The sequence below is a fragment of the Lissotriton vulgaris genome, chromosome 8, assembly GCF_964263255.1.
Source record: "Lissotriton vulgaris chromosome 8, aLisVul1.2, whole genome shotgun sequence".
Taxonomy (NCBI): domain Eukaryota; kingdom Metazoa; phylum Chordata; class Amphibia; order Caudata; family Salamandridae; genus Lissotriton; species Lissotriton vulgaris.
In genome coordinates, this window is record NC_141696.1 from 939,058,573 (window position 1) to 939,085,897 (window position 27,325).

The window sequence follows — 27,325 nt, forward strand, 5'->3', positions numbered from 1 at the left end:
TGTATAGCCAGCTGTTTTACTATATGTAACCCCTTTAATACCAAATGAAAGGACACCACACAGGATATATATATAAAATATATATGTTATTAATTTCTAGACAAACCCTCTGAACTCTTTATGAGGTCAGAGGAACAAGCACAATACAAGATATTCAATTAAAATACAATATGTTGCACAAAATACAGTAGGGCCCCAGGGGCACGCTAAACCATATACTAAAATAGTGGTATAAGCACCACTACACGGAAAGTGAATAGGCCTAGGGCATATGGAATTGCTGGCGCTACGCTGAGCTACCAAGAGTTAGGAAGCAGGAGGCCCACGGGATGCGTGTGCAGTGTCTCAACACACACGCGGTTTACCATAGAGAATGAATGGGAACATAAAAGATGGAAAGTAGTTTTTTAGGGCACTTCTGACTGGACTCGGTGAAAGTTACTTGAAACCTAGACAGTTGGATAGTCAATACCCACAGTAGCACCAGAGTACTCGCGTTACCTCACCCACAGGAAGCGGGTGCATAGGTGTCAAAGTGTGTCGGGTTTCGTCGTTGAATCCTATGGAGCCTGGAAGAAAGATGCTGCAGGCGACCAGGAGAGAAGTGTCCTGGTGGATCTAAGAGTGGATCGAAGATGAAGAGGACCTGAAAGCAGAGGGGACAGAGTCTTGGTCACCAGCCAGTGACCAGGAAGGAACCAGGCGATGTTGTGAAGCAATCAGGTGCTGTCTTGAAGCTTGTCTCTGCAGCCACGTGGACCGGGAGGTGTCGATCGACGACCAGGAGTCAGGCACAGACTGACCCACAAAGGCTCTCGCTGTCGGCAGTGTCGGCTTCAGGATTGGAGTCCACAAGCCTTGGCAAAGGCAACCCACGCAGGAAACAAAGTTGGCTTCTTTCTCAGACCAGCAAGGTCTGAGGGGCTGCTTCTTTTGAGGGAAGCAAAGGTCAGACTAGAGCAACCAGACTAGTGGTGTAAATTCAAAGGTTCGTCACCAAGATGGCCACTAGCCAACGGGCAAGTAACCAGGCAGACGCGTCGAGCAGGAAAATGCCGAAGGGCCCCACGCAGAACTCGTGGAGTGTGCAGGGCTGATCTTCGGTGCAGATGATGCTCAGGGCTGGGGCTTCTCAATCCCCAATGCACAGCTTCGAGGTGCCTCGGGTGCTGCACAATTAGCAAGTCACAGCTTTTTCAAGATGCTTCCTAACTCTTGGTAGCTCAGCGTATCCCCAGCGATTCCCTAGGCCCTAGGCCTATTCACTTTCCGTGTAGTGGTCCTTATACCACTATTTTAGTGTATGGTTTAGAGTGCCCCTAGGGCCCTACTCTATTTTGTTCAACTTATTGTATTTTAATTGAATATCTTGTATTGTGCTTGTGCCTCTGACCTCATAAAGTGTTCAAAGGGTTTGTCTAGAAATAAATAACATATATACTTTATATCTATCCTGTGTGGTGTCCTTTCATTTGGTATTAAAGGGGTTATATATGGTAAAACAGCTGGCTTCACATGCCCTCTTGAGTTTAGCATAAGACTGCTTTGTCCATGCTACCACTAGGATAGCTGGTCTATAAGGTTGACTTTACAACCATCACCATAAGGGTTGTTTGGACTGGTGCAAGGTGTTCACTAGAAGAGTGAACATCATATACCAGGCCAACTTTTCACATTGGTGTGCAGCGGTTGGGATTTGATCTTGCTGGTTTTTTACCAATTGTTATCTTTGCAATATCATTTGAAAGATCACACAGGTACCTATAGGTACATATAAAACAAGATTAGATTACTTAAGTTCTACTGAACTTAGTGGTTGTAGAGCCAAGGGCCTAGCACACCCTGACTACAACTCCTAGAGAGGTTTAGTAGGAAAAAACTTAGTGTAGATAGGTGCATACACCCACACCTCACTAGAGCAATGTCTGGCACAGGAGAGTCCAGTGGACTTTCACCTGTGGAGAGTGACCCTCCCAGGGCACCATCCAAATTTGCTATCCTCAGTTTCAAGGAACTGGGACACTTGTGTACCACAAGAAGGCTAAAACAAGGGTCTAACCCTAAACTTCAGCAACTCCTAGAGCTCTTAGATGAGTCTGAAGCACTAAAAGCCTCTGACACAGATCATACAGGGAAAGCAGATGAGGTCCTGCCATCTTCAGATGATGCCACTGACCCCCCTATCATAGATGATGATGAGGATGGGGTTGAGGAAGAGTCCACTCACATTGACACAACTGGCTGATCACTCAGCTGGGGCAAGGTCGTGTAATCACCCCTTGCTTAGATATAGCATTCCTATATCTAACCTTATATCTAGACACATATACATCTATAAGTCACCCCTATGGCAGGCCTTAACAATCCTGGAGGCAGAGTGCTTGGTTTTATGTGAGATGGAGCCTGTCTGCAGCTTTCGGAACCATGTCCTTATAGCTGTTCTAGGATATTGCCATACCATATACTCTTAAGTGCATTATGAACCTCGCGGTTAAATACTAACTCTGGTTTGACTTTATCAAAACATGTCGAGTAAGGTGTCATACGTTTTGGAATACTACCCCTCGCCAGTTCTGGTGATGGGGGTAGCATTCCACTCTTCTAGAGGGAGAAGACAAGTTGTTCCTACTATACCCGTTTGGCCCCGCTCACACCCTCGAGGTGTGCACCGTCTTCCCGCCATTTACCCACTATGATGGAAAGCTCACTCAAGGGACCCCTGCGCCCTTCGGGGCGATTGCATAGTAACACACAGATGGTCGCTGGAACTAGTTGAAGCTCAAATTCAGTGACTCATTCATCAGCCCAAAAACAATTGTGAGCATCGTCGAGGCGGGGCAGGTGTGCCTTCTTCCCAAATCTACCGTCGAAAATCAGCTGTGATGCTGGATAGAGGCATTTGTATCCTTGACTTTCACGAGCGCAATTCTCGTGCTGTTCCTGTGACCAGGAGCTTCTTTCTCTTCATCTGCTGCTCTGATTGGTCTCTGACCATTTATACACACAAGAAGCACTCGAACTCGCACAGAAGACCCCCTATTGAAAAAATCCGCAAAATCAGCGAATCCACAAATTCGCGGATTTTGCGGATCCGCAAATTCGCGGATCATGAAACCGCGAAATCCGCACATGCTTACCCTAGATACAAAGCACCGCAATGTGAGTCGTGTGCACAAAGTCCCGGCATTAAAATTAGAAACATAAGGTCAAGTCTGAGGACATTTTCATGCATAGTGTGAAAAAAGTATGATTGTTTCCCTGAAGGCATTACTACATAGTACAAACCCAAGCACAGTGAGTAGCATGAATAGCACAGAACAATGATCAGAACTCATTTGTGAGCCGGCATGGCCATTGCTGAAGGGAATGTACAAATATATAGGAAATCTGCACAAAAGTCACCACAACAATTGTGCAACTGTCTGTAGTGAAGATCACATGTGTCACTGAGGAAGGGACACTCTTTGGGACTATGTCTGCATGCAAACTGAACACACACAAAACAAAGAGTAATTGCTGCCACATTGTGATGGCACATAGATACCATGGTCCAATTCATCACCATCATGAAATAGACATCTTTCACAATCCCTATACATTACCATGACAACAACTCCTAGACACCCAGCACCTAAAGCAAGTGCCTGAAATGCAAATGTTTGGAAAGAAAAATAAATTGCTTTATTCAGCTCCAAAGAAAAAAGGTGATGGAAATTAGTCCCGTATATAACAGGCCAATGGCCAGTCGACAAATTAATTATTGTATGGGGACATAGTGGAGTATCACAACCTCAAACTTGCCTGCACACGGATGATTCAAAGGGTTGGTGACCCATGGGGGGCATCATCAGGGACAAGGACCGGCACCACATGGACAGTAGAGGGAAGGGTAGGTGCTGTGGGTGCAGGGGGGGAGTACAGAACCAAAGGTGGTAACATATATACTGCTGCACACAGCTGCCAGGTCCGCCAGACAACCACCTGCACCGGGGACGAAATGGGAGTGGAGGTAGAGGCCTCTGCATCTTGCGGAATATGTATGTGGCTGCGTGCGTGATATCTGTCCCCTCTCCCTGTGGGTGTGCCTACATCCCCCTGAGATTGGGTGCCTGGAGCTCTGCGCTTTTACTTCCATGTGGGTGTGCTGGTTGTCTCTGTTGGGGTGTGTGATCTGGTGCGTCTGCATGTATGGTGGACAGGTATGGGAGAGGGGGATGTGGATCGGCCTGAAGGAGGGGGGGTGGTACGCTGCAGGAGGGCAAGTGCTGCCATCAGTGTAGAGTCTATGGACGACAAACTCCGACGTTGATCAGACATTTCAGATGACATGGCCTCCATGAATGACAACAACTGTGTCAAGGTTTGTGTTTGTCCATGGAGGACAGTCAGCATGGACGTCTGACCAACGTGAATCTGCCGGAGTAGGTCCACAGACTCGGCACTGAGGGCAGCAGGGGAGACAGGGGCAGGGGCTGTGGTGCCGGGGACGAAGGAGACACTGGGGCAGCACGGATCAAAGGGACCCCAGCAACTGGGAGGGTGGAGATGGGTCTGGAGGAGGAGGGGACAGACATAGTGGTGGCAGATGCTGTTGCTGCATATTCCCCCTCCTCCTGGGAGTCTGACGCCGAGCCGTCCGCATGATAGGAAGTATCTTGCTCTATAGGTCCGGCTGCCTGACTCCCCTCACCCTCTGTGCCACTGCCTCCCTCTGACTCCTCAAAGCAGGTGGCACTGTGGCTGGGTCCCACTGCCTGGTCTGTGCTTGTGTCTCCTCCCGTTTCGGTTGATGATGCTGTCAGCAAGGAGAAAGGAAAAAAAAATATCAGTCATCTGTACACATCAGACACATGAGCACAAAATCATTTTTGCACATTTCAATTCATGGCATGCATCATGAGTAACATGCCACATAACTCAGCACATATTTAAGACTAGTGCTATACAGTTGGAATAGACACAACGCTCCTTGGATACAAAGATACAAGTAACAGACCAGGCCACAACTTGAATGAGAGTTCCAATGATGAGCCACTGTATGTCAACAGATCAGGTTTTTATCCATCACCGTTCTGTTGCCCACTCTGCCACCCCAATACAGACATGGTCATGTGCAAATCAGCCTGACCCTGTGCCACATGGGAACAGTCCTGCCCGAACTGCCAAGTAATGCCGTCCCAGGACCGGAAACAAGCTTTCTAGGACTGGTCACTGGCATCACAGCCGTCTTCAACCAGGCTTGCGTGAAACCCAGATCTGTATTCAAGCAAGCATGGCTTAATATGGCTTTAATGCCAGAAAGCGGTCCCAGGAAGCTTGTTTCCGGTCCAGGGAAGGCATGGCTTGACACATCTGGCTGGACTGTTCCCATGACGCCCATAACATTGATACTGCTCTCTCCATGTTCAGTTCCACTCTGATGACAGCTATTGACTCTCTGGCCCCTCAGAAAAATGCTAAAAAACCCACCATAGCGAAAAGGGAAACATGGTATACGGAAGCTCTCAAAACAGAAAAGAAGAGATGCAGAAAACTGGAAACATTTTGGAGACGTACGGGCAATAGGGAAGATAAGAGCCGCTACCTGGAGGCTATGTCCTCCTATTACAAAAATATTAAAAAAGCAAGAAAAACAAGTCTGACCACTCAAATTGCAGAGGCTGGCAACTCCACAAGAGAGCTATTTAAAATCATTCAAACTTTCACCAGCCCTGAAGTATGTGAAAGCCCAGACACCTTCACCCAAGAACTATGCGACGAAATATCTCAGTTCTTTGAGGACAAAATCGAAGGAATATATAAAAAAATCACTACAGTCTCAGACACCTTGGGAACTGAGGTCCCTGAAACTTCCCCGCAACTGACTTCTGGAAAAACTCTTCTGGATATTCCAGAAATAACCACTAAGGACCTGACCACACTCATTAACCAAACTAAGTCTGGTTCTCCCACTGATTTGATACCAGCTAAATTCATCTCCCCGCTAATTGAGATACTAGGTCCTCATATTCAGAAACTACTCAACCTGTCTTTTGCCAAAGGTCAGCTCCCACTCGCCTGGAAGGAAGCGGTAGTGAACCCCATACGTAAAAATTCCACCTTGCCCTGGTCAGCACTCTCCAACCTTCACCCGATTTCTCTCCTTCCTTTCATCAGCAAACTGGCAGAGAAGCACGTTAACACCACTCTTTCCAACTTTATCGAAGCGACAGGGGGCCTGGACCAATCCCAATCTGGATTCAGGCCCAACCACAGCACTGAATCGGCCCTCCTCTCTGTGACAGATCAGATCAAAATGTCACAAGATAGAGGGGGCTCCATGATTCTAGTTCTGTTGGACCTGTCCGCAGCCTTCGATACCGTGTCTCATAATACCCTGCTGAACAGGTTGCAAGGAGTAGGAATCGGAGGCGTAGCACTATCTTGGTTGGAGAGTTTCCTTTCCGGGAGATCGCAATCTATCAGCCTGGGCCCCTTTCGTTCCATCTCTAGGGGGCTCACGAAGGGGGTGCCACAGGGCTCATGCCTTAGCCCTACATTGTTTAATGTCTATGTGGCCCCCCTTGCTGAGATTGTGCGGAAATATGGGTTCATACCGGTTTCCTACGCTGACGACACCCAGCTCCTCTACCCTTTCAGCTCCCTTGGCCCCAAAACCAAGGAGAACTTTGCTGAGGGTATGAGAGCGGTGTCACACTGGATGGCGAGGAACTGCCTCCAGTGTAATGTAACAAAAACAGAGGTCTTGCTCTTTGGCAAAGCAAGTATCCTTTGGTCCCCAGACTGGTGGCCACTCGATCTCGGCCCAGTACCTGCACCCAAACCTCACGTTAAAAATCTCGGAGTGAAGTTGGATCAAAAACTGACCCTGAAAGAACACACAAACTACATTGCGGGTTTGTGTTTCCACACCATTGGTCTACTCAGGCGTGTCTTTCCTTTTCTCCCTGCCACATGTAGAAAGACACTTGTACAGGCCTTGGTAACCAGTCGCCTGGACTACTGTAACGGCCTGCTAACATTAGCTAACGCAGATGCAGTAGGCCGCTTACAGGTAGTCCAGAATACGGCAGCAAGACTGGTCATGGGTGTACCTGCCAGGACTCCTTCTAAGCCCTTGCTGAAAGAACTGCACTGGCTTCCCATACGGCAGCGCATCAATTTTAAGATCTGTTGCACGGTGCACAAATGCCTGTATGGAGCAAGTCCTAAGTACCTATCCCAGTCTCTGGAACTGTACCAGCCCAGCAGGTCCCTCCGCTCTTGCAACCAAGCCCTGTTAAAACCTCCCATCACTAAGAAAATTAGACAAGGAGACCGTGCTTTCTCCTCTATTGGTCCTGCCCTCTGGAACAATCTTCCCATTGACCTAAGAACTACTATAAATCACATGTCCTTCAGAAAGGCATTAAAAACCCTTCTCTATCAAGAAGCATTTCTATCCATATAACTTCCCAGGCTGCTCTACCTGACAATTCCTCAGCGGGCAAAGCGCGGAGATACCCTTACGGGATTGATTCCTGCGCTATAGAAGAAATTAAAATAAATAAATGGTCAGACTGATTTGCACATGACCATGTTTGAACTTGGGGTGCAGAGTGGGCAACAGAACGGTGATGGATGAAACCCTGACCTGTTGACTGTGTATGAATGTATGATTGGTACAGATGCTGCCTCCATCACCACTCCCTTTTGTGACACTCCTCACAGGGGCTTCTATCACCGGACCATACAGTTGCTAGCACATAACACACACTGGCTGTCAAGTGAAGTGGCCCACATGTCCAAAATCCTGACAATGCCTAAGCTAATGTGCCTGCAATTGTGAATATAAAAATCATTGCTGCATTGTTAACACATCCTCAACCACAAGGGAAATGTGAACACAGTAGTGTGCACACCAAGACAAAACAGTGTTGCACCACCAATACATACATGTGGCACAAATCTATGAGGAACAAATCTATGAGGAACAATCATCGTCTGACCGTCTGGATTCCCTCCATTACGGTCGCTCCCACAGCGTTCCTCTCGCAAAATCGAAAGCCTCCTCCTCGCTGCCTGCATTATCTGCCCTGATACCTGCTGCCTGCCGCCCTTTCACAGCGCATAGCTGACTGAACAACTATTGGTATCGTTTTGCGTGCGCACTGCTCGTATTAATTACCGCTTTAAGGCTGAGCGCCTGCCATCGTCTATCCTCGCATTGTTTAATCATATTTCACTGCTCATAGCGGCTGATGTAACTGTGGCAGAAGCGTCTTTTTGGGAACTCAGTATTTGTTTTGAGTGAGTGTAATTCCGGCTGTGCCCCAGTTTCGTTTTATCCCCGGGCGTCCATTTGAGATTGTTTGTATTTTCCCCGTGTCTCCTCCCAGACCCCGCCTCCCAGCTGACCCTCCCACACACTGTTCCTCTACACTCGCCCGTCCTCTCTTTCCCTGTGACCGTCTGGATTCCCTCCATTACGGTCGCTCCCACAGCGTTCCTCTCGCAAAATCGAAAGCCTCCTCCTCGCTGCCTGCATTATCTGCCCTGATACCTGCTGCCTGCCGCCCTTTCACAGCGCATAGCTGACTGAACAACTATTGGTATCGTTTTGCGTGCGCACTGCTCGTATTAATTACCGCTTTAAGGCTGAGCGCCTGCCATCGTCTATCCTCGCATTGTTTAATCATATTTCACTGCTCATAGCGGCTGATGTAACTGTGGCAGAAGCGTCTTTTTGGGAACTCAGTATTTGTTTTGAGTGAGTGTAATTCCGGCTGTGCCCCAGTTTCGTTTTATCCCCGGGCGTCCATTTGAGATTGTTTGTATTTTCCCCGTGTCTCCTCCCAGACCCCGCCTCCCAGCTGACCCTCCCACGCTCCGCCCCCTCCACCATCCACTTATGGCCAATGGCACCACGCGCAGCGTCCACGCGCTTCGTACACGCCGAAGGTGCGCCAAAGGTAAGCCCGTCTACGCCCGTCCGCGCCTGGACCGCGCCCAGCGCCAAACTCCCTGCCCCTCGCGCTGCCCAGCCCCCCCGCGTTACCTATGACGCCGCCACCCTCCTAGCCCTTAACCCCGGCCGCGCCCCCAACTGCGTCCAAGCCGCTCCTGGACGCACCCATGGACCTTTCTCCTGCTACTCCTGCAAATTCAGCGGCACCGACAACATCTCCGCTAAGACCACACCACAGATTCACGACCCCAACCACCTACAATGCATCCTTCTCAACACACGATCAGTCCACAGGCACGCCATCGACCTATGGAATCTACTAGACACCATCTCTCCGGACATCGCCTTCCTTACGGAAACATGGATGAATGCTTCCTCAGCACCAGACATCACCATTGCCATCCCTGATGAATATAAGATCACACGCAAGGACCGCGCCAGCCACACAGGAGGAGGAATAGCTATAGTCCATAAGAAATCTATCCGCATATCAACCAGCTCTGACGCCAACCTCGCCAATTCCGAACACCTTCACTTCCAGGTCCACATCGACCCCAAGACCACACTCAGAGGCACCCTCCTTTACAGGCCACCAGGACCCCGCGCAAAATTCGGTGAAGACATCACGGACTTCATCACTCCACACGCGCTCCCCTCCAAAGAATACATCCTTCTGGGAGACCTCAACTTTCACTTCGATAAGATCAACGACCGCAACACCGCCACCCTCGTGGACAACCTCACCAACCTCGGACTTAAACAACTGGTCACTTCCCCCACCCACATCGCAGGTCACACACTCGACCCCATCTTCACCTCCAGCAACCATGTCTCCTTCAGCCACACTACGGACCTCATCTGGACTGACCACAGATGCGTTCACTTCACCTACAACAAACCTAAACCCAGCATCCACCTCCAACCTACCTTGAAAAGGAACTGGAACAAAATCACCACGGACCAAATTTCCGCATCGCTCTTTCAACACACCCCAGCCCCCTCCTCCAACGCTAACGAAGCCGCCGCTAATCTCACCCTATGGTTATCCAACACCGCTGACACCTTAGCACCTCTGAAAAAACATCTAAACAAACCTGGCAGCAAGAAGGCCTCATGGTTCAACGATGATCTCAAGAAGTCCAAGAAACTCTGCCGCTCCCTTGAAAAGGCCTGGAAAAAAGACCCAACCACCAGCACCAAGGACGCCTTCAAAAACGCCACCTGCACTCACCACCAACTAATCCGAAAAGCCAAGAAAGCAGCATTCAAGGATCGACTCGACAACAACGCTCACAACAGCAAGGAACTTTTCAACATCGTCAAGGAATTCTCCAATCCCTCGGCCAACTCCAACGACATCACCCCCTCTCAAACCCTCTGCGACTCCCTAGCCACTTTTTTCCACAACAAGATTGCAGACATCCACAACAGCTTTGACAACCAACCCGGAAACCAACCCACCCTACCGTCTGGTGTCCATCCTCCTCCCGTGAACACCCTTAACGACTGGAAGCCAATCTCCACTGAGGACACCATCCGCCTGATGAACTCCATCCACTCAGGATCCCCCACAGACCCATGCCCTCACCACATCTTCAACAAAGCAGACTCCGTCATAGCACCGCACCTCCGAGACGTCATCAACTGCTCCTTCAACTCCGCTACCTTCCCTGAAGACTGGAAACACGCTGAACTCACCGCCCTTCTGAAAAAACCAACAGCGGACCCCACCGAACTCAAAAATTACCGCCCCATTTCGCTTCTTCCATTCCCGGCCAAAGTCATCGAGAAAGCCGTCAACAACCAGCTCGCCGCCTTCCTCGAAGCCAACAAATCCCTCGACCCCTCACAATCTGGCTTCCGAGCAAAACATAGTACCGAGACCGCCCTCATCGCAGCAACAGATGACATTCGAACTCTACTGGACAATGGAGACACAGTCGCCCTCATCCTCCTCGACCTCTCTGCAGCATTCGACACAGTCTGCCACAGCACCCTTCTACAACGCCTCAATAACATCGGAATCCAAGGAAAAGCACTGGAATGGATCACCTCGTTCCTCACCGGTAGAACCCAGAGAGTCCGCCTTCCTCCATTCAAGTCCGAGGCCTCTGAAGTCATCTGCGGCGTACCTCAAGGATCCTCACTCAGTCCCACCCTCTTCAACGTATACATGAGCCCCCTCGCGGCCATCGCACGCCAACACAACCTCAACATCATCTCTTATGCGGACGACACTCAACTGATCCTTTCACTCACCAATGACCCCGGCGCCGCCAAAGCTAACCTGCACGAAGGAATGAAAGAAGTCGCCGAATGGATGAAACAAAGCCGTCTGAAACTGAACTCAGACAAAACAGAAGTCCTCATCCTAGGCACATCCCCCTCTGCTTGGGACGACTCCTGGTGGCCGGAAGCCCTCGGAAAAGCACCCATCCCGACAGACCACGCACGGAACCTTGGCGTCATTCTGGACTCTTCACTCTCAATGAACAAACAAGTCAACGCCGTATCCTCTTCCTGCTTCAACATTCTTCGCATGCTCAGAAAAACATTTCGCTGGATCCCCTCCGAAACTAGGAAAACAGTCACCCACGCCCTGGTCACGAGCCGACTGGACTACGGAAACACCCTCTACGCAGGTACCACCGCCAAACTCCAGAAGAAACTCCAACGAATCCAAAACGCCTCAGCCAGGCTCATACTAGACATCCCACGCAACGAACACATCTCTGGCCACCTTAAAGACCTCCACTGGCTACCCGTCAATAAGAGGATCACTTTCCGACTGCTCACCCACGCACACAAATCACTTTACGACATCGGACCAGACTGCCTCAACTCTCGACTGTCCTTCTACACCCCCTCCCGCCAACTACGCTCTTCCGACCAAGCCCTCGCCACTATACCTCGCATCAACAAGACCACCATGGGAGGCAGATCCTTTTCTTACCTGGCTGCTAAAACATGGAACTCACTCCCCGCTTACCTCCGCCTCACCCAGAACCACCTAGCGTTCAGAAAGCAGCTTAAAACGTGGATATTTGACAAATAATCCTCCTCCTCCTCCTAAGCGCCTTGAAACCCTCTGGGTATGTAGTGCGCTATACAAATTTTATGACTTGACTTGACTTGACTCTGTGAGCAAACAACATAGCCTGTAAAGGCCCAATTGACAGCATTGTCCAGCATCACAGGGTAAGTGCATAGTGATGAATTCACATCAGAAATTACATACACAGCTCACCACTGACAAGGCTAAACAGGCAGGCCCATCACACCTCTCCTACACAACACCCCCATCACTCCGTCAATGTCAGTGATACAGCTCAAGAAGAGCAGCAACTTAAATAAACCCAAGGTCACCTCGTGTGGCTGGCCATCCATACTAGTCAGAAACCAACAGCAACATATTCTTGTGAATAGGCACACAGGCACTGCCCAGTGTGAGTATGCACAAGCCAAATTTTTTATACTTGGTCAGTGTGCACATGTAGTAGACACATGAGTAATACAAAGTATGGCAGGGACAAATGCCACTGAGGCAGACCCGTGCCGAACTCCATGTTGAGACTTATGATCAGTGCCAAAAATCAAGAAGGCCAAACACAGTGCACAGGTCGTGGAACAGCTAAGGTACCAACACGTGTCAGAGACCTCCCTCCAACATGATGATGTGCTAAACAATGTGCATACTCATACCTTGCACCCTAGGAGTACATGTGCAAAATGAAAATACGCAAACCAGGGGACACATGTTGATGTTCAGCTTTCGCCGAGGGCCCCCCACAGACCTGACAGCCCTGGCAATGTCCAACCATATCTCCCCCTTCTCATAGGCAGTTGCCTGTCAGGAAGACAAAGTGAAACAACATCACTAGACCTGCTCTATGTCCCAAAGACACACACTTGCACCACAATGACGATGACAACAGGGCATGGGATGCTGACAGGACTTGCATCATTGTCCATGTGAATGTGGCCTGTGAGCAAACACGAATGCACTACATGCCTTTGAAAGGCAACAGGTGCCATAAGGGGTGCAAACCACTCACTGAGCATGGCACTCTCTGAAAAAGTCATGCAACTGCAGGGTGGTGGACAGCACGTGACATGCTGTCACATTTCCCACTACACCTAAGAACCCTCAGCAGACCACACATACACACTCTGGCACAGATCATTTGCTTGTCAGTGTCAACAGTGGATACAACCCTCACTTTGCACATGTCACACTTGACAAAGATGTGACACAGGCGTCATGCACACTACACTGCATACTTGTCACATCAGATGGCTACAGCTGTGGCATACGCCATTGCAGCTGTGTTGCAAGACATCACATACACACTTTGCCAGGTGACAACGAACATTCACACTCTTCAATGTCCATGAGTTCAAAACATGCATTTGTCCAACATCCACACAGGTCACCAAAAAAAATTAAGAACAGTGAGTACAGTCATCTGTCACTCTGGGGGGAACACTGTCACACCTCAGTAAATCATAGCAATAAAACATGCAAAGTGTGGCACAGCAGAATGTGTGATTCACATTGCATTGAATGTCACAGTTAGCACAATGCAGGTGAGCAGTGAACACTATTTAACTACTTCATTCACTGCATGGGAGATAACACAATGTAAACACCCGGCACTCAGTGCCAAACCACATTACATGCCTGTTCCACAAATACATAATGGCTGTAGCGACACACACAGATCAGGTGCACAGTCCAAGCTAGTGCAGTCATCACTCACCTGCTCCCCTGGTCTCCCATACAGCTTGCTGTAGTTTGGTAGGAGGGCATCCAGCAGGGCCTGGTTCTCCTCCTCACTGAATGCAGGTGCTCTCTCCATGGTCAGCAAAATCAGAGTTCAGGGAATGCAGAGACAGCAGCAGTGTGGTCCACTCCAATGTTGTGCAGGCAAGCGCCTTCTCCCAGACACATGCAGCCGTAAATGAGTGCTGCTGAGGGGCTTTCAGTATCATGAGTACAGTGTGATAGGCCAGATTACTTAGCATCCTATGTTTCATCCAATCCCATTCCACATAAGGCCCTGACACACATTTGCATGGTTTAAAAATTAAGCTTTAGCTCAACAACAAATTTTGCAACATTGCTTAGTTTTGCCCAACTGAATTTTGCAGGACACCTGTAGCTCACACTCAAATCTCAGTTTCCTTGACAACTAGCCTGCATTCTGGGCATTCTACTCGTCCCCTAGGTGTTCCCTATGTAGTTTCTGGGATCCCCACTCATGTACGGTGCATATTTCGTTACGAATGCCACATATTCAATAGTGAAACCATGCGCACACACACGCAATGGCGTGGTACGGTCCACTCGTGTATGGCCCCATTGCAATAGTGAAACGTCCCGCACACACGCACACACGCACGCACTCTTGGGGTACTCCTCACTCGCGTATGGCACCATTACAATGGTGAAACATCCTGCACACACGCACGCACTCTCGGGGTACGCCTCGCTCGCGTATGGCACCATTACAATGGTGAAACATCTCGCACACACGCACGCACTATCGGGGTACGACTCGCTCGCATATGGCACCATTACAATGGTGAAACGTCCCGCACACACGCACGCAGTCTCGGGGTACGAAGCGTTATACACAGTGCGTTTCACACGCCCATGTGAATGCAGGTGTACGGTGTGTTTTGCACAGTGTATTTCACATGATGGAGTCAAAGCAGGGGGATGGTACGTTTCACACGGTAAGAAATGGCTACTGATACGAGGCGCACACATTGCAGGGATATAGCAGTACAGTTAACACAAGGATGTCTATCAAGTTCTTGTCATTGCATACTGACAAGAGCTAGGCCCTAGGTGGGGCAGGTACTGATATACCACAGCATATCATTTCATGTTGCCCAATTGATGTGTGATGACCTGGTGACACATGTAATGTGGGATGGGGCACTATGTTGTACACATCAACTTTCCACTTGTCCCCTGTGTATCATCATGCACATGTTGTCATGCACATAAGCACTGGGATTGCACCGTCATCACTTCCAGAACCTGCCTCATGATGGCAGGGACCGTGGCAATTTCTCAGTTGTCATTTTGACTCTAATCAGGTCCCTATGTAACATTGCACTGTGCGTGTAATTCTTAATGCAGATTTTTCAGTTTTGAGTCCGTATAATGCATCTGCTGCGGGTGCATCTGTAATAGTTCTGTGTTGTGACTGAAATGGTTTGGCATGTACGCACACTATGGCACATGTGCCATTTCAAGGTCTTTTTGTGTGTGTTGGAATCATACATCAATGATACACATGCATACATGTCTGCATCCTGACAATTGCCGTGGTCTTGCATTGTCACATACACACCTCATTAGCAAGTTGTATGATATGTCCAATAGATATTCCATGTGACCTGGGTCTGTGCCTTGCAGTCAGCTGTCTGTATGGGATGACATCTTTCTAATGCAGGTCTGGTGATGTGTGTCACTCCAGTGATATCTTGCTCTGCTCATTTAGAGCAGCCCTGCACTTTTTTGGGTGCATGTAAGGTGTGTTACTATTAGTACAGATGTATTTTGGTCATTTTTAAGTGCCATGAAGCTGCCACATGTGTCCAGGATGTATTGCTTACACCAGACCCCATAGTACCTTGATGTGTAGTAGCAAGGTTGCATGTGCTATGTACATTGGAATAGTATTTGGAGGACAGTTGCTCTGCATTCTTCCAAAATATGTCCTGCAGGGCACCACCTCTACAAAGGCCTTTTCCTGACTTGGAGAGCATTTGGGAACGTGATTGCATCCGACGATACAGATTCACTTGAGATTTGATTCAGGACTTGACAGACAGGCTTGAACCACATCTCCAACCGCGACACAGGTATCCAACTGCGCTGACACCAAAGCTAAAGGTGATGGCAGCCCTACATTTTTTTTGCCACAGGTACGTTTCAATTTACCATTGCAGATGTGGGGGGTATGTCCCAGACCATGTGCAGCCGTGTCCTACGTGATGTCTTAGCTGCCATTTTATAGCACATTGATGAATTCATCAAATTTTGAAACCCTGAAGAGTTGCGAGATGTCAAGGGTGAATTCTATGCCCTGGGAGGGATGCCACATGTCATTGGGTTCATTGATGGTACACATGTGGCTTTGGTGCCATCACAGGCTCAGGAGCAGGCTTACCGCAATAGGAAGCATTCCCACTCAATAAATGCCCTTGTGGTGTGTCTTGCTAACATGGTGATTTCCCATGTTTGTGCACATTTTCCAGGATCCTGCCATGATGCATTCATTATGAGGCGTAGCAGGGTACCACAGATGATGCTGCAGCTGCGCAATGATCGGGCATGTCTTGTTGGTGGGTATACTCTGTTTGTCCTGTATGTTTAACATTTTAAATTGCTCTGACGAAATTGCTTTACCCTACATTTCAACACGCTGTATATTTTTAGGAGATGCAGGATTTCCCAACATGCCATGGCTCATGACACCGCTCCGCAACCCAAGGACAGCTGCAGACCATCGGTACAACAATGCACACGGGCAGACCAGGCGTGTGATTGAGCGAACGTTTGGACTCCTGAAGAGCAGATTCCGGTGCCTCGATAAGACCGGCGGATCCCTCCCATACGCTCCGGTCAAGGTTAGTAACATCTTCATTGTGTGCTGCATGCTGAACAACATGGCAGTTGAGAAGGCCGTGCCGCTCATACTGGATCCTGATGACCTGGAACACACACCCGTTGAGGATGAAGGGCTTGGGCATGATGCAAGTGATGATGAGGAGGAGGATGATATCCGGAGTCAGCTCATACGCAACTTCTTCTCTTAATGGTGAGTCACTGGGTGGTCGTGTGCAAGCTTGTAGCATCGAGTGGCATGTGTTGCATACTGTGTGTCCAGCTGACTGTATGTGAAAACACTCTGATGTTTTCTGTGATGTGTTACACAAGTGATGATGTAAGGACACAAGCATATGTGCAATGAGTGATTTTGTAATGTACATTTGTCCTACATTGTGTTGTTTTTTCACATGACCAGGTCTGTATGCAAATATTATTAATCTGTCCCATTGTGTGCCTGTCTTTCCCATGTCACTCTGCATGTTGTCTGTTCGTGTCATCTTGGTACTCCTGCTATTGATCATGATGATTGCAACGTGTGTCGAATCAGCGTTCCATGCACAGACCTGTGGAAATGTCAGTTTTGGTAAGATATCTAAACATTTTTTTGGGGGTTGGTATGCTATGGGAATGTGTGAGAGCTGTTACTGTGCTTGTTGTTGAAGCATACATACATGTGTCATTAACATGGATCAAGATGCATGTTGCAACACTCCCATTACTGGTCACTCACCCTTCTTCTCAGTCAACTGTTGTTGATTGATGACTCAGGGGAATGCATCAATGTGTGTATACCATGGACCAGAGACATTGCAGATGTGACCGGTTTACATTGTGTGTGACATCACAACCACAAGCTTTGTGTGGATTTGCAAAGTCACTGTGTGCAGCAGGATGTGTTTGGCTCATCACATTGATGTTGTTGGCCAATACAGTTAGGTTTACCTATTGACATGTTGTGAAGGTGTGGACCACTGTAGGTCCCACATGTTCTGACAATTGTCCAGTGAGTGTGTTCGTATGGATGCATTGCCCCCTGTGCCAGTATGTAATGTCACTGTCAAATCGCAACATCTGTGCTGGTGGATATCACTGCTTTGCAAGCCTTCTTGGTAACTTTATGTCAACTTTCTATTCCCAATATTCCAGGAATGTTGCACTGATGACGTAGGAACGTAGAGGTATTGGTAATGTAAACACTTCCGTTAGACCAGTTGGTTGCCGTTAATTGCAGACAAGTCTTGTGCCGTGCTGCATATCATGGACACGGTAGGGGTGGTTTACTGGGTTTGTTCCTCATTACTCTCTGTAGAGTTTGCTCACACCTGCTTGTCATGTTTGGCATTGTCAGGCACAGTTTGATGAGCCAATTCTTGGCTCTTGCTAGGCTTCCTTGTATTTAAATAATCCCCTTCCTCGTTGTGGCTCTAGCAGGTGATACGTATCTTACAATCATGAGCCTCACTGATTCCCAGGGCTGACTACAGTAATTTGGTTTTTGTGAGTAGCACTGCTACACATTCAATTCACTGTAGTTTTTCAGCAACACTCATACACTGTGAGTAAGTTTGGGAGTGCCTGGTTCTAATTGCATTGCAGCAGCCTGGTGAGCGTTAGACCGCCTTCATTTTGGAGACAAACTCTGCTACCTTTTATGTGTCCGTGTTAAAAACTGTGATGTACTATCATTTCTAAACATGTGCAGACAAATCGGATACAGTGGCTGTGGTCAATGTACACAGGTGTAACAGTTACAGAATACGTAAGTAGTATAATGTAAATCAGTGCCAAGAACAGTTGAATTGTAATGCTTGTTTACCTTTGTTTCAGATCTCCCTCCCTGCTGTTCCCATCCTCTCCTTCCTTCGCCTGATCTCCCTTTTGAGTCTGTAATTCATACTCATACCAAGGGGCTATATGGAGATGGACCCCTTTGAGCATCAAACAAATCAGAGGATCAAAGGTACCGACGGTCCCTGGCAGTCGTGTGGAGATTGTTTCACCAGCATTACAGGTACCCTCATTGCATGACAGTTATTTTCTTCAGAGCAATGCCACGGGCCATGTACATTGCCTAAAGCAGCATGGCCTCACAACAAACTTGCACCATTTATGTATGAAATCTTTTCAAAAGTTTACATTGTGCCCCATTACTGTCACCGCAGATCTCTTGCCAGTCTGCATGCGTCATCTATGGTATACTTTGCAATGATTGTGCATATGTGGTTATGTGTATGGGTTCAACATTAATGGTGTTTGTAATAGGTCATGGTCCATATTGTGATTGACATACATGGTTGTGTATGTATTCCTTGAGCTTAATACCCACAACGGACATGCAACACTTGCTGACGCTGTTTCTCCTGTGCCCCGCTTGGCCTTTTGGTGCCTGGTCCTGTGGCTGTCATATTTGGTGATTGTTTTCACATTTTCTAGCAGTGACCCATGAGTAACCAGACACTCCTTCCTTTCCATACACATGTAACATGCTGCTATGCAAATATCCTTGTCTTTGTGTGCCACTTTTGCATGGTGTCTCATACCTTCAGCCATCATGTGTTCCGACATTCCTGATGCTGCATCCCCAGTGACACCGCAAAAGCCAGAGGCCAGATTGTTTGATACACAAGCCTACAATATGCTCCACCATCCATCAATCCATTCGTAAGGCAGACAGCAGATTGTCCGTGCCACAGTTGCACCACATGCATGACAAAGGGATGTCCGTCAGTGCCTGCAACGTGCACAGTGCAAGGCCCTGTGGTCATTGATTGACACAGGTTACACTACCGACTCATGCTCCTGCCACCCTGCACACAGTGCACACCAGACAATCATGCACCTGGTATCAGCATCCCCTAAGAGCACACATTGCAGCTTCGCAGGCTGTGTGTGCCACTCATACTGCCAACCCCGCACTGCCACACATAACAGTGCATGTCCTTACAAGCAGGTCATGTGCGTTATTCTGCACACCTACTACTTACAGCAGCACAACATTGGACTCTGCTACCTCATCAACACAACAACACAGCACAAAACCATCATTACTGTGACCTGGTTGGAAGAAAGACCCAAACACTACTTCTACATTGCCATCACAGATGGATAGTAGACCACCCGCAAGGACGACACCAACTTTCCAGGAGTATGATTGATATAATTTTGTGAGGTACATCCCCAGAGTGACATATTACACCAAGTACCAATTGTGGTGATGCTCAAAATGTGCAGCTCTGACTGAATTTTAGTTGATTAAAATCAGAAGATCCTCTGCATGTGATATCATTTAGACTCTAGACATGGCAATAGATTCAGCCTGCGTGGTAATGGGAATATTGTCAAAGTATGCATACTCTGAGCCCTGCAGCATACCCCACTTGTGTGTTTTGACTAAGGATTCGATGTTGTAGGTGCGGACCTGATGTGTACAGTCAGATAGTTATGACAATATCCAGTTCTGCACTGAGGAACACACACCTATGGTCTTCATGTGGGTATGAAGATTGTGATGGTCTACATTGTCAAATGCTGTAGACATGTCAGACAGCAACAACGCCACCTTGGAACCTCCATCTACCTCCCAGCATATAGAGTCTGCCATTTGTATGAGGGCCACCTGTGTAGTAAGGGTGGGAATGAGGCTGGATAGTGAGTCGTGAAGGAGGCTATTAGCTTTAAAAAATGCCATCAGTTGCTTACAATTTTTTTTACATAAATCTTTGCCAGGACTGATAGATAGATCTTGGTGTTTGATTGGAAGCTTAAACAGGATCTGTGTTACCTTAAGTAAAGATGTGCAAGATGAACGTGTGTCTTCCCACATCTGGGTTACAGACCAATCTGACATAAGGGTTCCACATGACGTTTCAGTGTTCATAGTGTATCTTAGCAAGGATGTTGTAGTGGTTTGTGGTCAGGGGGTCATTAGGGGAAGTGGATTAACATATGCTAATTGAGCTGAGAGGCTTCAACATAAATTGAGTTCAAATCGTAAACCACTGGGCTGCAACACAACGTTCCTGACATTGCACTAGTACTTCAGCACGCAGGCCCAGAGCTAAACATGAAAAAAATGTTTCAGTGGGAGAGCTACTCCTGCCTGGAGAACAGACACTCCACCATCCAGCTTTGCTACATCAATGTTTGCATCTAGTTCACCAAATCCACACGATCGCTAACTCATGATGCAAGTCCCTACACATGCTGGAACCGACCTTCAGATAGATCTACTCCTAGTCAAGACAGACAGCCACCCACGTCCACAACAGCATCCACCTAAATTACATCAACAACCTCTAGACAGGAGGAAGAGCCAAACTCCAGGAGGACATTTGCAAAGCACAGGCACATGTGCACACCTCATCATCAACATCCCCTGCCAAGCTGCATGACCGTCCAAATGAGATATCTACTAGAGTCAAGAGTGACCCTTGACCCTGCTTGCAGGCCAGCTCCCCTCCCTGCCACCAAACAGCTCCACCTGTTGCCTGCCTGCTACTGTATGTAGTGTGACTTTGCAACTGCTGTGCCCAGCCTTCCACTGTGCACTTGTGGTTGCCTACTGCACTTTCCACAGTGATTTGTAACTTGTATTATCTTCCACCTCCGTGTACGCTGTGCCCTGTGTTTGCATTGTAGCCGCTAAGGCGTGATCATGCAATTTTAAATATACACCCACACCCTTGCTTCTACGCACCCCTTGCCGCTGCTGCCCCTGCGGCAACGCTCCCTTGCCACCACGCTCCAGTCTCCCAGATGCACCTCCCTCCATGCTTTAAAATGTCGGACGCTGTGCGTCCGCACAGTGGACGTACACAGCGGGTGCACCACTGGCACACTAAAGGTGCACCAAAGCAAGGCCATCTGTGCCCGTCCGTACCTGGCCCACGCCCAGCGCCAGAACCCCGGGTCCCCAAAGCCACCACAACACCAGCCTTCTCTACTACTCCAGCACCCTCCACGCATGCAAACCGGGACGCATTGACTCCTGCTATGGGGCTACCCCAAAAAACACCCAATGGACCTTCACCTGCTGGAACTGCAGCTTCTACTGCATCTGGCCCCCAAACCATCTAACAGAGTACCCACCCCCTGCAATGCATCCTCCTCAACACCCACTCTGCTTGCAAGGACGCCATCATACTCTGGGACCTCCTACACTCAACCACCCCTGACGTTGCCTTCCAGACGAAGACCTGGCTGAAAGTCACCCCGGCACAAGACATCCCCATTGCCATCAAAGAGGGCTAACAAATCTCCCGCAGAGAGCCCACCAACAGAGTGGGAGGGCGAATCGCCATCATCCACAAGGACTCCCTCAGAGTCAAAAACAACACCAACGAAACCCTCAGCACCGCCAAGCATATGCACTTCCAGATCCACACCGTCCCCAAAACAAGCCTCAGAGTGACTCTCATATACAGACCACCCAGACCCCCACCACACTTCATCAACACCATCACCAACCTCATCAGCACACAAGCCCTCGCATCCACGGACTTCATCCTCCTCAGGGACCTGAACTTCCAACTCAAATACAACAACAACGCCAAATCCACTGCCCAGATTGACAACCTTAGAAACCTCAAACTGAAACAGCTTGTGACAACACCCACACATGCCACTGGACACACACTGGACCCCATTTTGTCTGCAAGTTCCCACGTCTCTGTCAACCACACTACCAAACATTAGTGTATTGACCACAAATGCATCCACTTCACCTTCAGGAAGCACATCAAACACCACACCGCACAGCAGTTTCCTTGCCACTGCTGGAGCAAGGTCAGCAAGGACCAAGGGACCACCACCCTTGCCCTGGGACTACCCACTGCCGCCCCCAACCCCAAGACGACCACCACCAACATCATACAGTAGATCAACAACTGCGCACACACCCTTGCCCCACACAAGGTCTCCGCAACCAATCACAACAAGAAAGCCACTTTGTTCACCAAAGACCTCCGGCCCACCAAACACACCTGTTGGAAACTGGAGGAGAACTGGCTCTGCAACTGAACACCAGACAGCTAACACAGCCCACAAGAATGCCACCTGCAAACAACACCAACTGATCAGGACTACCAAGATGCCCGCCTTCAAGGACCGCCTACACAACAACACACACAACACCAAAGAGCTCTTGAACATCTGGAAATACCTCTACAACCCCAGCTCCAACACCGACATTCCACCATCACAAGACCTGTGCAAATCAGTGGCCACCTTCTTTCACTGCAAGATGACCAACATCCATGACAGCTTCAACAACGATACCCCCTCATTCACCACAAAGCCCACCACCCCTGCCACCCCCACACGCACCAGTTGCCTGACCAGCTGGTCCAAAGTCAGTTACAAACACACCATCAAGCCCATGAACTCTATCCACTCTGGATCCCCATCTGACCCATGCCCCCACTGCATTTTGAACAAAGTAATCATAGCCATCACACACCATCTCCAAAAAACTAACAACATCTCCTTCAAGACAGCAACCTTTACGGAGAGCTGTCAGCATGCCGAGATCAACACTCTACTGAAGTAACACAAGGCAGACCCAAATGACTTAAATAACTTTCGGACCATCTCCTTGCTCACTTTCCCTGCAAAAGTCACAGCGAAGATTGGCAACAGGCAGCTGACCCGCTACCTAGTAGACAACGACATCCTGGACCCATGCCAGTTCGGCTTTTGCAGCAACCACTGCACCGAGATGGCCCTCATCACCACCACCAGCGACATCTGGATCCTGATGGACAAAGAAGAACCAGCCGCTCTCATCCTTCCGGAACTTTCAGCAGCCTTCAACACAGTCTGCCACTGCACCCTAACAGCACGCGTCCATGACGCTGGATTACAAGAGATGGCCCTGGCCTGGACCACATCCTTCCTCTCCGGCAGTACCCCGAATGTACGACTGACACACTTCTGCTCCAAGACCACCAAGATCTTCTGCGGCATCCCACAGGGATCATCCCTCAGCCAGTACAGTTTTATATCTACATGGCACCACTCGGCCACGTTGCTCAACAACAAAGCCTCAACATCATCTACGCCAACAACACCCAAATGGTGATATCACTCACCAGATACACCCACACTACCAAAGCCAACCTCCACAGGGGAATGAAGGCCTTAGCAGAATGGATTATAGACAGGAGGCTGGAGCAGAATTCAGACAAGACGGAGGTCCTCATCCTCAGCAACACCCCAACAGCCTGGGACGAGTCATGTTGGCCAACATCACTAGGAACAGGCCCAGCACCCACCAACCACGCAAACAAGCTGGGGTTCATCCTCAAATCCGCCCTCTCCAAGACCAAGCAAGTCAACGCTGTCTCCACATCATGCTTCTACACCCTGCGATAGCTCCGCCGGATCTTCACAAGTATTCCCTCCAACACAAGTAAAACTGTCACCCAGGACCTCGTCACCAGCATACTGGACTGCGGGAACACACTCTATAGGAACATCAACCAAGCTCCTGAGACAGCTGCAACACATCCTGAATGCCTGGGCACAACTGATCCTCAACGCCCCCCAACACAGTGACATCACACATCACCTGAGAGGCCTGCATTGGCTCCCCGTCAACAAGAGGATCACCTTCAAACTCCACATCCACGACCAAAAAGCCCTACACAACACCATACCAACATTCCTCAATGACCGACTCAGCTTCTACACCCCTTCCCGCAGCCTCTGGTCTGCTAACCTCGGCCTTGCCACTGTTGAATGCATCCTGAACTCCACCGCCGGAGGCCTCACCACCAAGACCTGGTACACTCCGCCAAACAACCTACATCAGGCCGAGGAGCTGTTTCCTTTCACAAGACTGCTCAATACCTGGGTCTTCGTTCAGTGGCAGCCCCCTTCCCTCTACCCTGCGCCTTCGAACCATCACGGGTATGTAGCACACTTTAGACATATCTGGTTTGATTGATTGTTTTAGAGTGCCACTGTCAACTACAGGCAGACCTTCATACTCCTCAGCCACACTCAGTAGGCACTCCACAACCACAACTAAAAAATACTAATATGGACGTCTCCCATCCAACACCACGTTGCCTGTAGTCCGTCCAGCCACCCATGCCCTGGACAACATTCATCACTTCCACAGTACAACTGAATGAGGCTGAAAGATTTCCCACAACAAGAAATAGACCTGGTAGTCCCTCCCTGGACACCAACACATTACCCATGACCTGTACACCTTCATGAGAGTCTTATGTATCTGTCTGTCCGAGCAGTATGGCAACCCCCCTCAGCAGATAGTAACCATCAGGTGTGAGTATTTACCACAATGGATGTAGTTAATCATACATTGTGACCTATGTGTGTCCACAACCAGACTCAGATCCCAGTGTATGTATGACTTGTGTTTGTTCAACACCCTGGCATACTTTGACATATCCCAACCTCTACATCAATACCTATTGTGTTATAATTATTTTATTCTACATCTTGTGAGTGAAATGTGAGTAGGTGTTAGGTGCTGTACAAAAATGTGTGGAATCCAAAGTTCACAGAAGGAGATGTGATGCCTTGCAGTTTCAGTCAACAGAGTCCAGAACACAGTGTATGGCATCATTGGTGAGACTGCGACCAGCAAGTCCATGTGGGAGGGTGTGACAGTCAATAGGGTGTTGTGTTGCACAGAAAGGCAAGATGCCAAACCAGGTGGCCTGGGAGATATGCATGGCCCTCTGCCTCTCAATGTCTTTTCCGTGGACGACCCGCCTTCCTTGGGGGACCCTCATATGCAGGTCTTGACGATGCCTGGGACTCTCCGGCGGATGTATCCTCCTCCCTCCCTCTGCCTGTTGCCAGTGTTTGCCTGGATGTTTGTGGCCTAGTGACATAGGGAGGGTGCTGCATGTTGTCAGCAATCCGACGGAGTGAATGGCTGATGTCCCTCTGCACCGCCAAGAGCTCATTCAGTCTTGCCTCCATCCGTCCTTGGTGTAGTAGTTGACTGGCGTGTTGCTCGGCCTGCTGATTTTTCAAAGCAATGAGGGCCCCCTCTCCCTGGCTGAACTCCCTGGTATCCCGCCGGTATCCCTGCATGATGTTTCTGAGTTTAGACATGCCGGGCCCGTCAGCTTGCTGGTCAGGTTCTCGCCTCCGCCTTGAGCCACTCCCACCAACCCTGCCCACACGAGCCTGGCCTGCTGTTGTGGGCACATCGGATCGAAGGGACCCCTGAGGGTTGACAGTGGTGGTGTTGTCTGCCTTCTCCTGGGTGTCCGCCGAACCTTGTCCCTCATTGTCAGACTGGCTCAGTTGTGGATTGTGGGCAGGGCTCCGAGCTGTCTGCTGGGATGTGCACGGAGTGGGTGTGGTGGTTGGCGCAGATGCCCCTGATCCAGCTGCTGCACAGGTTTGGGATCCAGAGGGGCCAGGTTGGTCTGTGTCATCCATGGAGTGATGAGAGGCATCGCTGTTGGTGGGATCAGGGTTCTGTGGAGCCTGGGACTGTAATCCTTCTCCCCCCGGATGGGGGTAAATTGTGCACCTTGCCCTGTGTGTGAGAGACAGAAGATGTTAATGGCATTCAATGCAAAAAATATGTTTGATATACATTTTCGATATCACTGTTACACCTGCTTTAGATTTTTCACACTGTTCACTGGTTGGGTCAGATTGATCTGTGTTAAGGACACATTTTATTGTGAGGGTCCATTTACACTGAATGGCACTGGCAGGCATTTCAGCAGTGATTTAATAGTCATTGTGCACCACACCTATGCCAACATGGATGCAACACTTTCACACTGTCGATCCCCATAGTGTGATAATAGTACAGGTGTTTCCCGCATATGTGCCATGGAAGTGGCACATTGCTTGAGTTGTGTCGCTGGTGCAACGCTGATCCAGCAATGCTCTGTGCAGCCCTATCTGCACAATGCTGTGTCAATCCTTAGGTCTGCTTCAGGCATGCACATGTTTTTGAGACAGCATGTGCATGAAAGTGGCTGGGTGAAATTGTTAATATTTTAGTCAGCCACTTTTGTGAGGTGTTGCTGTGCTGTAACAGGTAGCCAATGTACACCACAACCACACCATGACCAGACAACATACTTCTGCCACAGGGTTTTAGAACGTGACACATCTCCCATGTGCATCACCTTGTCAATACCCAACACCATTGCAGTAATATTTGTGCATCAGCTGCATGAGTAACGTTTAGCTATGGCATCGTGGTATAAGTGTAAGTGAAATGTGTATCAGGCCTGTGCATGTTTTAGCTTAGATGCTTTATCAAATCTGTATTTGTGATGTGAAATGAGGGTGGTGACAGTTGAACACTATATTGCCTGTCCCAGCTGGCTATGTTTATGTAAGGGGTGTGTTTGATGGGCTGTGCTGGTAGCTTGAGTGTGCGTTGGAACTGTGCCTCACTCATGGTGTGGCTGTCCCCCCATTGAGCATGGTGCCATGACCATGTTTGAGAGTTCAGGTTTGAGATATCTGACCTTTTTGTCCTGATGTTACTGTTTCCACTGGTCACAGGATGACCTTTTGCAGCATACACCGTGGCCAATGTCAGCTATGTTGTCAGTAACTTCTCACTCCCTGTACATTGAACATTGTCCATGGGTGTGTACCTTGCCCATATGGTATGCTTGCAATTGGGCTTGTGCGTACACAGTAGTGGTGATAGGGTTGTCCTTAGTTTAAGCTTCTTCACCATCCACCTTGCAGCCTTCTGGCCCTGAGCCTTGCACCCACCCCCATGCTGTTGA